The following is a 14,233-nucleotide window of genomic DNA, read 5'->3' as shown; positions in this document are numbered from 1 at the left end:
GAAACATTGATGTGGTAGAGACACATCAATTGGTTGCCTCCCACATGTGCCCCCAATCGAGGCCGGGGATCAAACCTGCAACTCAGGTACATGCCCTTGCCCAGGAATTGAACCCCCAGCCCTTCAGTGTGCGTGCTAACTCTGTAACCACTGAGCAACACCAGCCAGGCAATTATACCTTATTTTGATTAGATTTGCTAAGTGATTATTTCTAGTGTAGATAAATTACTTTTGGTTTATGTCATTTGATCTTGTATTTAGAAGCCTTGTTGACGTCTCTCGTGAGATTAGTGGTTTATGGATCCTTCTTATTTTTTTCTAGGTGGGTGACACTTCCGTTTAATCTTCTTTCCCCTTATCTGTTTTCCTTTTCCTATAGCAATAGCCTGGACCTCTACTACTATCTTAAGCATTAATGGTGACTGTGAAAATCCATGATTTGAATTTACACTTTTTCCACTATGTAATATTTACAGTAGTCATGGCTATACAGTCTTTACCAAGTTATTTCTTATTATTTCTAGTTTATTAAGGCTTTTTTCTTATCATGATAAATGTGTTAAACTTTTCCAAATGCTACTTCTGCATCAGTTGACTTTTTTCTTGTAGTTGATTAATTTGGTTTCTTTCATAGGTAGATTTTCTGAAGTGGAACAATCCTTTTGGCCCTGGGACAAACTCCCATAATATAATACGTCCTTCTTAAACACACTCTTGACTTCAGTAGCTGATACTTATTTTCATCTTTTACTCCATGTTAATCAGATAATTTACCCATAATTTAATTTTCTTTTCTTCTCCTCCAGTGGTTTTGAGGCTAAGAGGACATTAGCCAATTAAAATGAGCCAGGCAGCTTTTGCTTCTTTGTTATTTTCTGCAACATCTCCTATATTGTAGGACCTGTAACGTGTGAACCAAATGGGAGCGTGCTGGTTGGTGAACACGGAGTGCTGAGGTGGTGTCGCCAGGAGAGGGCGTGGACGCTGGGCCCTCCCATGCCCACGGCTCCCTATGCCTCGCTGCCACTGGGCTCTTCCCGAGGTGCATCCTTTAGAATAAACCTTGAAACGAACTTACAGACTTTTCCTGCTAAGACCTCAGTCTAGGTTTAGGAAAGCAGAAATACTGCGAAAGATCGAAGTAGCCCAAGGCATACATAATGAAACAACTTTTAGTACTGCATAGGACAAGGACGTGATCTTGTAGACATTGGAAAATCGGGATTTGAAGCAGTTAAGACTGCCTCTGCCAAGTAGACAAACAGGTGCTACTGTTAACCCTCCGCCAGCAGAGTATACGTATAAATACTAAGAGAAACAGGGATTGGCAAATCAACTCAGTGTCTACAAAAGGCTGTCCCAAAGACTTTGTGGAAGCATCGTTTTTCCTGGCCTTTTCAGCAGCCTGTGGATGCCGCGGACCTAAAGCTGCCTGGGTGTTATTCCCTCGTGAGAAGCCCAGTGGATTTACGTGCAAGTAAGAGGCGCTTCAGAAAGTACAGAACGAAGACTTCAATACGACGTTCTCAAATTGTTATTTATACAACAAGCCTGGAGATGGCATTGTTCTTATGACACAAGCCCTACAGAGGTTGTTTACACAGAAATATTAAAGAATAAAGTAAGGAACGAATAAAGAAAGGCACTCAGCACAAGGCAGCAGTTTCCTCTGTTAAAGAAAAAGTGTCCCAAAGCGTTAGGAAAGGCATTTAAGCAGCAAGTGAGTCCCTCTGTATTTCCTGAAACATCTATTTCGCCTTTAACTATGGCACAAGGTGCTCCACCCAATGCTTCCTCACAAATGGTGGCCGGGGTTACAAGGGGTGTGCAGAGGAAATCAGATACAACAACTCCTACAACTTCAGTAGTTCAAGCAAGTGGTGAATCGTCCCCAGCACTTACGGGGGGGCGGGGGGGGAGGGGAGGGCACAGAAAAACCTCCTATAAAAGAAACTGCTGAAGACTGTGTTGCCAGATTGTCAGCAACAAAATTAAGTTGTAAAGAGTGCTAAATAAGGCACTGTAGTGAGATTCTTAAAGAAGTCCTTGCAAAGAAGCACTTTTCACATGCCTGGCCCTTGATGTTAATGTGTTGGGATTCCATAACTACCATGATATTGTGAAAAATCCAACAGCTCTTGGACCTATCAAGAGAGAAATGGACAACCAAGTATGTAAGGACGCATGTGAATTTGCCGCAGACGTCAGATTAATGTTTATGAATCGCTTGCTACGGATCATGAGGTAGTGACAATGGCAAGAGTGCTCCAGAGTGTTTCTGAAATGAATTTTGCAATGATCCCAGATGAACGTGCCTGTATGTAACATCAAAACAGACACCACAAAATCCCCCGGTAGGGAAGGCGATGTGACGCTCCCTCTGAAGAGGACTCTTCTGTGAGTCTGAAGATGCATTCGGTCAGCGCCTGGCAAAGCTCCAGGAGCAGCTTAGAGCTGTTCATCAACAAGTACAGGTTCTGCCCCAAGTACCTTCCCATACGCTGAAGAAAAGGAATGAGACGTCTGAAAGGGAAAAGAACAGGCTAATAGCAGAGATGAAAATCCAAGAGAAAAAGTTTAAGCAAATGAAATGAAAGGAAAAGCAATGAGCCAAAGAGAAAACAGCCAGTGCTGGCGCTGAACTCTGATGAAGAATATGATACTGAACCTCTGAGCCATGGTGAGAAAAGGCAGTTAAGTCTGGAGATAAACAAACGCCCTGGAGATAAGCTTGGGAAAGTTGTTCATATAATACACTCAAGAGAGCCTTCACTGAGACCTTCCATCCCGGATGAGGTAGAGACAGGCTTTGAGACCCTGAACATGACGCTGAGAAAACTGGAAAATAGATTGCTATGTGTCTGAGAAAAAGACCACGAAAACCTCGTGGTAAGGAAATAATGATGTCCAAGGACTTCATTCAGAGGAAAAAACAGAAGTTGGAAAAGTGATTGCCGGATGTCAATAATCAGTTAAATTCCAGAAAACGTGAACCCAAATCTGAGAAAGCTCTGTCTTCTCGGGTTAGAAGTGGCTCCTGACTGAGTGGCGTGGCGGCAGGTCCTCAGAGTCTGGAAGCAGCAGGGTGAGTCAGTGCTCCAGACACAGTGATGCCCAATCAGGTCGCATCCCTTACCTGCACCTCTGATTGTGGGGACATTTTTTCTTGTAATATTGAGACGTATTTTGAAGAAATGTTTGCTATGTACCCAGAACATATGGCTTGGATGCCACACTTATTATTTAATGGCATGTAGATGATCTCACTTTTTTCCTTAAGAGATGCTGTGTAAAATGAAACTTCATACCATATGTACATGACTTATTGGCTTGTAATCCTATACAATAAAAGCCTAATATGCTAAGTGTCTGGTCATCCAACATTTTCTATTGTTTTAGAATGTGTCCACTCCTGGAATTTCAAAGAGTATTCGTTCAGGATTTATTTATTTAAAAATCTTTGTAGAATGTGTGCTTATTTTCTTCAATTTAATGTTTATTTATATCTTATATGTTCATCAATCTTGTCAGAAGTAGGCCTACCTTATTAAACTTCTCAAAGAACAAATTATAAGCTTTTCCATCTCCACGTTTTAAATCCCTTTAGTTGATTTTAGGCCCTCACCGTTATTATTTTTCTTCAGGCTTGTTCTGTTGCTCACTTTCCATCTTCTTGAGTTAAGTGCTTAGCTCATTTATTTATATCCTTTTGTTTCTGACAAATGTATTTAAAGTTGTTAATTTTCCCTCTAAATATTAGCTCTGCCTCATAATTTTTATATGTAATGTTTATGCTATCATGATATATTACTATATACTTAATTATTTATATATAATATATCAATAACTATTACTTTGTTTCAAAACATGCTATTTTAGCTCCAGTTCTATGCATTCTCAATTTTATTGCATTAAATTTGGAGAATTTATTCCATATCATTTTAATTTTTTGGAATTTATTCAAGCTTCTTTATTTCCTCATACAAGGTCCACTTTTGTAAATGGTCTCTCTGTATTAAAGAATGTATATTATTTGCTTTTATTTACAAAGAGTGTTTTATATATGTGTGTACACATGTATATTTATAAATAATGTTTTTATTAAATACTCATAATACATTTATAAGTTGAAAACATTTTAAACATTTAAATAGATATTTTCAATATTTGAAAATAGTATTTATTTTAAGATACAGTTTATTATATATTATAAATATGTGTTTTAATAAATATAACACTTATAAGTATTATATAAATATGTCTGATACCCAAAATTCATTAATCTTCTGGTTTAGAACTTCAGATCCTGTTTATTTTTTGCTTCTTTGATCTATATGCTCTTTTGAGGGGGATGTGACTCTCCAACTACAATTATTTACTTTTCCTTGCAGGTGTGATAGTGCGGCTTGGTATACTTTATGGCCATACATGTAGGTACATATATATTTATGATGGATCTATTTTCTTATTGAGGTGTGCCTCTTATCAGTACTTATGATAAATCTCTGCCTCATAATATTTTTCTTAAATTCTATCATTTTGTTCAATATTAAGATAACTTTTGCAGTTTATTTTGTTTTATATTAGCCAGGTATGTCTTTCTAACTTTTTATTTTTAACCTTTTGAAATCTTTTTTTTTAGTGTATCTCTTATAGACAAATTTTTAAAATCCAACTGACAGTCTATTCTTTTTTTACAACTACACTTCATTTTTACAAGAACTGCACTTCTGTTCCCAGTGGTTTCTGTTCCTTTGGTGTGATGCCATTCTCTTAAAGTGTAGTTCTCCCAGATGCAATGCCATTTTGGCTTGTAAATTCCGTTTCCCCGAGTTAGCATATACCAGTATGGTCACAGGTAATGGGAAAGAACAGAAGGGTAAACCCTTCTATCTAGGGAGTAATAAAAGTGGGAAGGATAAGCCCCAGAACACAAGGGCACCCCCTTGGGTACCCACGTTGCTGCTATTTCCATCTTCTAGTCCAGATTTCAACTTTAAACTCTTTGGGAAATACTCCTCTAGTTTCTAACCCACCTGCCTTGGAGTTTGGAGAAGAAAGGAATTAGGGAGCAAATATCCATGGCAATTTATAGTCATCAGTGCTCCACTGCTTTTGCTGCGCCTCATGGCCCCCTAGCGCACCTGTGACCTGGGCTGCTGCAGCCTACTTCTATGGCGAAGGGGAGGCCATGACAGTCTCAAGGCGCATGACCAAAAGAGTCAAGAGCAGAAATCAAAAGTTTCCTCTCACCTGTTTCTTGCTATGGCTCCAGCCACTGTTTGCCCCAAACATACCCACCATTCAATACACACCAACACAGCCTCCAGCACCCACATTGTTTTAGTTCCATTTGGTCTCATTCCAGAAATCCATGGCTAGCTTTTTCTATAATTCCTCCAAAGTTCATGACCTGTATCGTCCTCCCCATTTCTCTCTCCCCAACTTTGTATCTGAGCCCCTGAAGCTTCTCTGCAGCACCCTGAGCCTCAATCATCTTGGAAGAATCTTGGGTTTCCTCTTCGTGATTCTGATGCTGCATGAGCTACCTGGCCATCCCTTCCAGGACCCTCCCTCCTGGCGAGACTCCTGACCTACCTGAGTTCAGATCCATTGAGGGAAGGTGGACCAGAGGTTCCCTCTGGAGAAGTGATCCGAACTGGAAGGACATAAAGAAAACAATGGCTGCTCAGGAGACCAGAATATAGCATGGGATTAACATCCAAACCCTTGGAAGGAAGTATAGAGGAGGCAGCACCTCAGGGCCCGGTAGGCCAGGGGTAACTGGGGCTTGAGATCATTACAAGTGACTGAAGCCAGGCTGGCACTGAGCCCAAAGAGAGGAGTTTCTCCCAGAGCTGGAGGTAAGCAAGGGGCAGAGCTGGGACAAGCAGATACAGGGTCTTTTAGGACAGACTTGCCTCTTGGGACACCCTGCCATCCATGGCTGTCTTCCTGGTCAGATCAGATGGGGCACATTTTCCTCCCTGGGTCTTAAGCCCTGAATCCAGCTTCCCACCAGCCTAGGCCCAGGGGCTCCGCTCCCAGGAGCAGGCCTCCATGGTGCCCCCTTTCCTGAGTCTGAGGTTCCCAGGCTACCTGGCCACCCTTTCCTCTCTTTTCACTGAGACCTTTGACCTACCTGTACTTCCCAAGGGCCAGGTGGTGGTCCACATAGGAGAAGGGGTCAGGGCTAAAGAGAAAAGAAAGTAGGCAATGACTTTCCGGAGGCCAGAGGACAGAATGGGGTCTGGTCCCAAAGCTGTGAGAGGAAGTAGACGACCCAGAGATAGTCCCTTGGGGTCCCTTCGGCCAGGGGTGACTTGTGACTACGGTCTGTACACCAGAGGTGTTGGTGTGTGTGTAAGAAAAAGAGAGTCATAGAGAGACTCCTGTCCAGTGAGTCCTGGGCATCTCTTCCCACCAGCGAGAGCCGGAATGCGCAGAATGGAACGAAGGTGACAGCCCTTCTCTGGAGACAGGGGGCTCAAGCCCCTTGGGCATATGGAGTGGTGTTTCGCCCAGGCCCTGGGAGCGAGGAGCCATTTCCTCAAGAAAGGAGCTTACCTGGAGACACCAGCAGGCTGATGTTTCTGAGAACAGTGATGGTGTTTCTGGAAGAGTTGTAGGGTCCACACCAGTAGGGCCCAGAGTCGTTCTCAGTCAGCTGAGCCATGCTGATGTTGAAGAAACCAGCATCTGGCACATCCCAGATCGCATATCGAGAATCCTGAGTTACTGTTCGGGGCGCAGAGCTGGTGACTAACCTGGTACAGAGATTTGGAGATGTCTGCCGACACCAGGTTTTCTGCCTGTAGGATCCTCCCTCAGGAGAGTACTGGCATCGCACGGAGAGTGTCTGCCCCACCACGTCATGGAGCTCCTCAGACACAACTTGCTGTCCCTGGGAACCTGGAGAGCAAGCCCTCATGTCAGGGCCCTGGCTGGACCCAGCCACCCCTGTCACAGGGTGTGGAAGGAGAGAAGGACCAACTTCTGATGCCCACACCCAGAAAATGGTCCCCAAAGCCAGCCCTCTGGTCACAGAGCCACCCTGCTCCCTGCCCCAGCTCTCTCCTTTACTTCCTACATCTTACCTGAGGCCAGGAACGCCAGCAGGACAGGTGGCAGAAGGAGGCATGGGGCTCCCCAGGCCATGCTACCCCGAACCTGTTTCTGATGGTGGCGGACAGAAGGAAAGGGGAGGCCTCTGGGGAGAGGGAACCAGAAGCTGGACCTAATTCTGCCCCAGCTTCCCAGCATCTCTGAAATGGGAGAATTGAGAAAGCCCAACACCTTGATTGGGGAAGTGGTTGGCCCGAGAGGCAGGCTCTGTGGGCGAGGGGAGGGAGGAGCAGCAAGGCCTGGGTGGGGGGCCACCAGCTGAGGGTCTGTCTCTGGCCTGGAGACCTCAGCTCTGACTCAGGTGCTTCTTTTTGCCAAACTTCTCCCCATCTTTATCGCTCCACACCTTCCACCTGTCACACTCCTTCATTGTTGCTGGTGGAACCTCTGAGAATGTCCAAGAAGAAACCATGGTGCAAAAGAGGCTGTTCCTCTTTTCTGTCTCTCTGTGCAGCCTATGAATGGCTGGGGGCCCTTGGTGCCTGACCGCAGTCCTGAATCCCTCTGGTGCCCAGGGTAAGACAGCGACCCCACTCCCAGACATGGTAGGTCAGTAATGTGCTTTTGCTCTAGGAGGTTGGGGAGGGCAGAGTTTCAATTCCAGAAACTGTAAGGATGGTCCCTGAGAAAGGTGGGGTCCAGGGGAGGTGGGAGGGAGGAAAGAGAACCCTGAATGGGGATTCTCAGAGGGGAGGGGAGGAGGCAGTGGGTCAGTTGGGTTGGAGGAGGAGAAGGCAGGGAAGGGGGCTCAACATCGTGTCCATATCTTCAGTTCTCACTCCCTAGTGGTGCTCAATCAATTAGTGTTGATTAAAGGAATTTGTGAGTGGGTGAAAAGAGGAAACATCTTTTTGTTTTAATAATGTGTGTGTAGCTCTAACCAGTTTGGCTCAGTGGATAGAGCGTCGGACTGTGGACTAAAGGGTCCCGGGTTTGATTCCGGTCAAGGTCATGTACCTTTGTTGTGGGCACATCCCCCGTAGCGGGTGTGCAGGAGGCAGCTGATTGATGTTTCTCTCTCCTCGATGTTTCTAACTCTCTATTCCTCTCCCTTCCTCTCTGTAAAAAAAATCAATAAAATATATTTTAAAAATAAATAAAAATTAAAAATACACAACCATTTCTTTTTTTAAAAAAATAATGTATGTAAAACTGTATGGAGGGGAAAAAATGGCCAATGTTGGAACAGCCTGAGCAACAAAATAAAGTGGCGTTGAATTATAACCCAAAATATAAAATAAATACACATGAGTTTGTACTAATATAAGTAAATGGTTGAATAAATAAGTGGGGAGAATAGACAGATCTCCCATGCAAAAGAATCCCAATAATTTATGTAGACACTCAGCCCTTAAAGAGGAGCAGCGTAACTCCTCATCCGTTAAGTATGGGCTGTCCTTAGTGACTTCCCCCCAAAGAACACGGAATGGAAGTGGGGGGAAGAGTAGCTTACAGTGGAAAATCCTGGCACCAGTTCAGCCTGGTGGTCAAGGGTAAGATCAACAGTGATTATTGTGTTGATAGCACGTACCCTTGCTATGATGTGATGAGAATGGCACTTTACTCTATGATCGTCCTCCCTCAAACCCCTAACCCTAAGAGAAAAAAAAATCAAACAACTCTCAAATGAGATATATTACAAAAATATCTGACCAGTACTCCTCAAAACTGTCAAAGTCATAAAAAAATAAGGAAATTCGCCCAGCTGGTGTGGCTCAGTGGTTGAGCATCAAACCAGGAACCAGGGGGTCAAGGTTCGATTCCTGGTCAGGGCACATGCTTGGGTTGTGGGCTCAATCCCCAGTAGGGGGCATGCAGGAGGCAGCTGATCAATGATTCTTTCTCTCATCATTGATATCTCTATCCCTCTCCCTTCCTCTCTCTGAAATTAAAAAAAATAAATATTAGTAAATAAAAAGGAAATTCTGAGAAACTGGTTTAGCCAAGGGGGGCCTAAAGAGACATGACGACCAAATGTCACCAGGTATCCTGGATGGGATTCTGGAATAGAAAAAGGGCATTAGGTAAACGTTAAGGAAATCTGAATGAGGTCTATGTCATGATTGACTGATTGATTGTGACAATATGCCATGTTCATGTAAGATATTACTAATAGTGAAAACTGGGTATCTAGAAACTCCCTTTAATAACCTTGCAACTTTTCTGAAATCTAAACCTATTCTAAAATTTTTAAAAATGTAGCCCTAACTGGTTTGGCTCAGTGGATAGAGCGTCGGCCTGCAGACTGAAGGGTCCCAGGTTCGATTCCAGTCAAGGGCATGTACGTTGGTCTTGGTTTCAGGCACATCCCCAGTAGGAAGTGTGCAGGAGGCAGCTGATCGATGTTTCTCTCTCATCGATGTTTCTAACTCTCTATCCCTCTCCCTTCCTCTCTGTAAAAAATCAATAAAATATATCTAAAAAAAATAAAAATGTAGACAGACTATTTGTATAAAACCTGTTTGTAAATACTCGATTACTAACAAACAAACAAAAAAAGAAAGTATTGTTTAAGAATGTAGTTTGGTCGGGCATAAAGAATACTGATTGGGGGAAGGTCAATGGGGGAATAAAAGGAGACATATATACTACTATTTGTAATACTTTAAACAATAAAACAAAGAAGGAGGAGGAGGAGGAGGGTAATAATACTGATTGCAGCCCTGTCCAGTTTGGCTCACTGGTTGGAGCATCGGCCTGCCTACCTAAGGGTCACAGGTTCGATTCCCAGTCAAAGGCCCATACCTCAGTTACAGGTTCCCCAGCCCTGGTCTGCGCATGCAAGAGGCAACCGGTGTTTCTCTCTCTCTATCTCCCCGCCCCCCTCCTCCCTCTCTTCCACTCCCTCTAGAAATCAATGAAAAAAAATAACCTCGGGTGAAGATTAAAAACAAAACAAAACAAAGAACCCAATTGCAGCCATGAAAGGGACCAGCTAGCGAAGGTCCGCTGGCTGCGCTGCACCCAGACTCCAGGTGTGTCCCCGCGGGTGTGGGACTCAGCCGCTCCTTTCCCAGATGGTTGCAACCTCGCTCTCCTTCGCGTGATCAGTCTTCAGAGCATCCTGTTGGGGCAGGGATTGCTCCCTAAAATGAACGGACACTCCCCTCTGCTCAGGACCCCACCTGTCCCGGAACCTCCCTGCCCTGGTCCTGCCGCACACCTGGGCCCTGGGAGCCCCAGGGAGGAGGGCGGCCACAGGAGACAGGAGGTGGGGAGCTGGAGTTTCTGAGGCCAATGACCAGATGGTCTGGAGCCCAAGCTGTCACTAGGCACCAGGACGCTGCGGGTTAGAGGGGAAATGGGAGGGGGGTGCGGTGTCTGCAGCTACTGCCTGTCTGTGACCATGTGTCCTCGCCATGGAGCTCAGGCGAGTGCTCAGCTACCCTGACCTACCCGGATGTCTTGGCTGGGTCAGAGGCCCCGGCCTGAGCTCAGACCCCAGCATCTGTACCCACCCAATGTGCCCAGTTTCCATATGGCCCCACCCTGACTGCCATTGTGGCTCTGCCTCAGACTGCGCTGGAGCTCGTCCCTCCCCCAGCCTCTGGAATGCCTCCAGGGCCCGCTCCCCAGCGAGTAGTCTCAGGGTGTGGAGCCACAAGGGGGACTTCTCAAGAAGCTGGTGCAGAGGACTGGAGTGTGCAGCCACCTTACCCCACCCCATCCCACCCCTGTCACAACCCCCACCACCACCCCGTCAAGGGTGCGCAGCGCCTGGCTGCACTCTAAGGCCCTGATCTTGCGCCGTTTTGCCACTACCCTATCGTGGGCACTCTTTGTTCCTCTGCGGATAGACTGTGAGAGCCAGGCCGGCTGCTCTCATTTAGTGTGTGAGCCCTGTCTGGTCAACGCTACACCCGGCAGCGCTGTCTGCGCATGCTCCTTGGTCTGATGGGGAGGGGGCTCCAGAGCGCATCGCCAGCCTCTAGCGTTTTTCCTTATGGAGGCTGAGCTACAGTGAAGGCCGGGGCCTTGCCCGGGGTTTCACAGAGATGTCATAGCTGAGGTGGGCGTTTGAATTCTGCCTTCAACACTCCTCCAGGCTTTGCCCACTGCGGAGCAGCTCCCAGCCACCCCAGCTCCCTCCGAGTGTCCCCGTCATCCATCCTATGGGCCGAACTTGCCCTCGCTGAGGCCCAAGGACAAGGTGGCAGCAGAGGAGACTCCAGAAAAAAGGCAAAAGGACTGAGGCACCAAAATAACTGAGCCCTTTTAAAAGTATATTTTTCTCTTTTAAAAGTATATTTTTATTGATTTCAGAGAGGAAGGGAAAGGGAGAGAGAGAGAGTAATATCAATGATGAGAGAGAATCGTTGGTCGGCTACCTCCTGCAAGGCCCCTACTGGGGATCAAGCCCACAAACCGTGCATGTACCCTGACCAGGAATCAAACAGTGACTTCCAGGTTCATAGGATGACCACTGAGCCACACCAGCCAGGCATGAGCCCTTTCTTTGAGAAAGGAATATTTAAAAATCAGAATGTGATTCTCTCTTTAAGAGGAAAACCTGCTTTAATTAAATGGGAACTATAAGTCAAACTACCCAGGGGTAAAAGTACCATGTGCTCTAAAAAGTTTTCATCCGTGTTGAGAATCTAAGTTTATCACCAGGAACTGAAAGCTTTGCAAGCTGACCAGATAATGCATGAGAATATCTTTGCACACTGGCTAAAGCAAAATATTCAAAATAGGACTGTCGAACGCCGGCTTCCCGACACAACCTGTTGCTAGGAGAAAGCTCCGTTTCTGATATTTGGGAAGCCAGCATTCGACAATGTAGGTAAACCCGTCCATTTTCCCTTTATGACTTACGTTTTGGGATGTTTTTAAAGTGTCCTTCCCAATCTGAAGCACAATCATGTTTTGAATATTGTACTTTAGACAATGTACAGAGATGCAGTTTTGACATTCACAAACACAACACGGAAATCTGCAAACTCTGAGGGGGCGAGGTTTTGTTAAAGTTCACCTCAGTCATCTAGAGCTGCGTCATCTGATAGTTAGCCATTAACCACATGCGCCTATTTACATTATAGTCTATTAGGATTCCTGAGAAAGATTCAGTTCATCTCGGTCAGATGCTCACAGCCTCTCGTGGCAGGTGGCTGCCATGTTGGACGGGACGATGCAGGACATTTCCATCTTCCCAGGAAATTCTTTCTGGGGGCACTGCTTTCTAGATTGTAGTTTCAACACAGTTGGTCGGCTAGCACAGCTTTCAGTTCCTTGTTGTAAATTTAGCCTGAGAATTTAGCCTTCTTAAGAATACACATGAAAACTTCTTATATGGAGTAAAGGAATGTAGAAATGAATTGCATGGGGAGACTCACCAGTGTGGGGTTTTCGTCCCTCCCACAATAGAGGAAGAAAGACAGAATGTGTATGTCTAACAATTACCTATGATTTGCAGAATCCTATATAATAAAACCCTAACATGCAAAAAATCAACCGAACAGGGGAACAACCAGCAAAAGGACTGGTTGCTATGATGTGCACTGCCCCCTGAGAGGGAGGTGACCTGTGGCAGCAATCAGGGGGCGGGGCCGACCAGCAGGCAGCACCAAGCCACCAGCCAAGGCGGGTGCCAACGGGGGAGGGGGGGGGGCTGATCACCCCGCTCACTGGTGGCCCCACAGATGGCCCTGATTGCTGGCCAGGCCTAGGGACCCTACCCTATATATTGGGAACAGTCTCTTAGATTTAAAAATTAAAACCTGGCAAGGCTACTCTAACACTGAAAAAAGAGGATGATGCAGCGATGACATGCATGGACTCTGGCTTGCACATTTTGTGGTCAGCCCTGATTCTGACACTTATAACTGTGTGACAAAGCCAATTACTTAACTTCTCTCTGCTTCAGTTTTTCCACCCATAAGATGGGGAAAATGGTACTACTGCCTCAGACGGATCATGTTATGTACTACTTTTTATAATCAGGGCAAAAATATGTAGCTGCCCATACAACAGCAAGATGCCTTTCACCTGTATAAAAGGTATGGTCACTGGTGCATGCAGCATCCCGGATTGCAAGAGGGATGTCCAACTGCCAATTTAGGCCCGACATTGCCCAAGAGGTCCCAGATTGAGAGAGGACATAGGCCGGGCTGAGGGGACCCCACCCCATGCATAAATTTCATGCACTGGGCCTCTAGTTATAAAATAGTTCTCATTGAATCAGAATCAGAGAACCCAGGCAGGATGTTGCTAGAGACAATGCAGTTTTCCATGGAAGTGCACATTTTTTATGGAAAAGTGGCTTCAAGAGTCATTTCCAGAAGCTCAGAGGGAAATGCAGATAAAATAAAGCACATGAATCACTTCTATGTGTCTTCAAGGACCTACACAAATGTAAATACATTATGGAAAGTAGATTGAAAGGACATATGCATTAAATATATTAAGAGGATACCTATGGGGCAACGGGTAGGAAGTGCAGCTAGGGGATGGAGGTGGAAAAAATAAAAATAAAACCCATAAAACCGGACGAACGGTGAAGTGTGTCCATGGATGACTGTGCGTGGACTAGGATGCTGATAGTGGGGAGGCTGTGCATGTGTGGGGACAGGGCTATATGGGAACTGTACTGTATCCTTAATTTTGCTAAAAAACTGCTCTAAAAAATAGTCTATTTTTTTAAATGACCCAGAAAATGAAACCTATATAATTTTTATTAACCAATATCACCCCAATAAATTTAATTTAAAAATAAAAACATGTTTTAGAAATGACCAGGAGAGTGATGGGTCTTGCCATAGGTTTCACCGGAGGGCCAGAGACACCCCAGCAGAGCGGGTCTGAACAGCAGCAAGGGAACACACACAGGTTCATTTGGATGCTTCTTTGAGTCCCAGTTGTTGTATTTAATTTTATAAAAAGATAGTTTGCCATTTTCTTGGCCTCTGATTAGTTCAGTGTGTCTCCTTCCTCCCAGCTCCCCATGCTTTCCACTCAGTACCTTCCTCTACATAAGAAAGGGGCCGGGCGGAGACCTCCCACAAGAAGTTTAGGGAGCCTTTCACCTCCCTGAGAGAGAAGTTTACTTGTTTGTTCATCTGGTGAGCAGAGAGTGGAATGTGATGTTTGCTAGGGGAGGAAGGCATGCCCT

General features: G+C 45.3%; 1 pseudogene across 1 annotated transcript; it reads left to right on the top strand.

Moving 5' to 3' along the window:
* The first annotated feature begins 1,765 nt into the window (after positions 1-1,765).
* LOC307105755 (bromodomain testis-specific protein-like) lies at positions 1,766-3,041 on the top strand (annotated as a pseudogene). Its single transcript has 2 exons — positions 1,766-1,775; positions 2,058-3,041. The product of its transcript is annotated as a bromodomain testis-specific protein-like (transcript).
* The last annotated feature ends 11,192 nt before the right edge of the window (positions 3,042-14,233 follow it).

Source organism: Cnephaeus nilssonii, assembly GCF_951640355.1.
Source record: "Cnephaeus nilssonii genome assembly, chromosome: 9".
NCBI lineage: Eukaryota > Metazoa > Chordata > Mammalia > Chiroptera > Vespertilionidae > Cnephaeus > Cnephaeus nilssonii.
The sequence above is the reverse complement of the archived record's forward strand: the minus strand, read 5'-3'. Positions and strand labels throughout refer to the sequence as shown.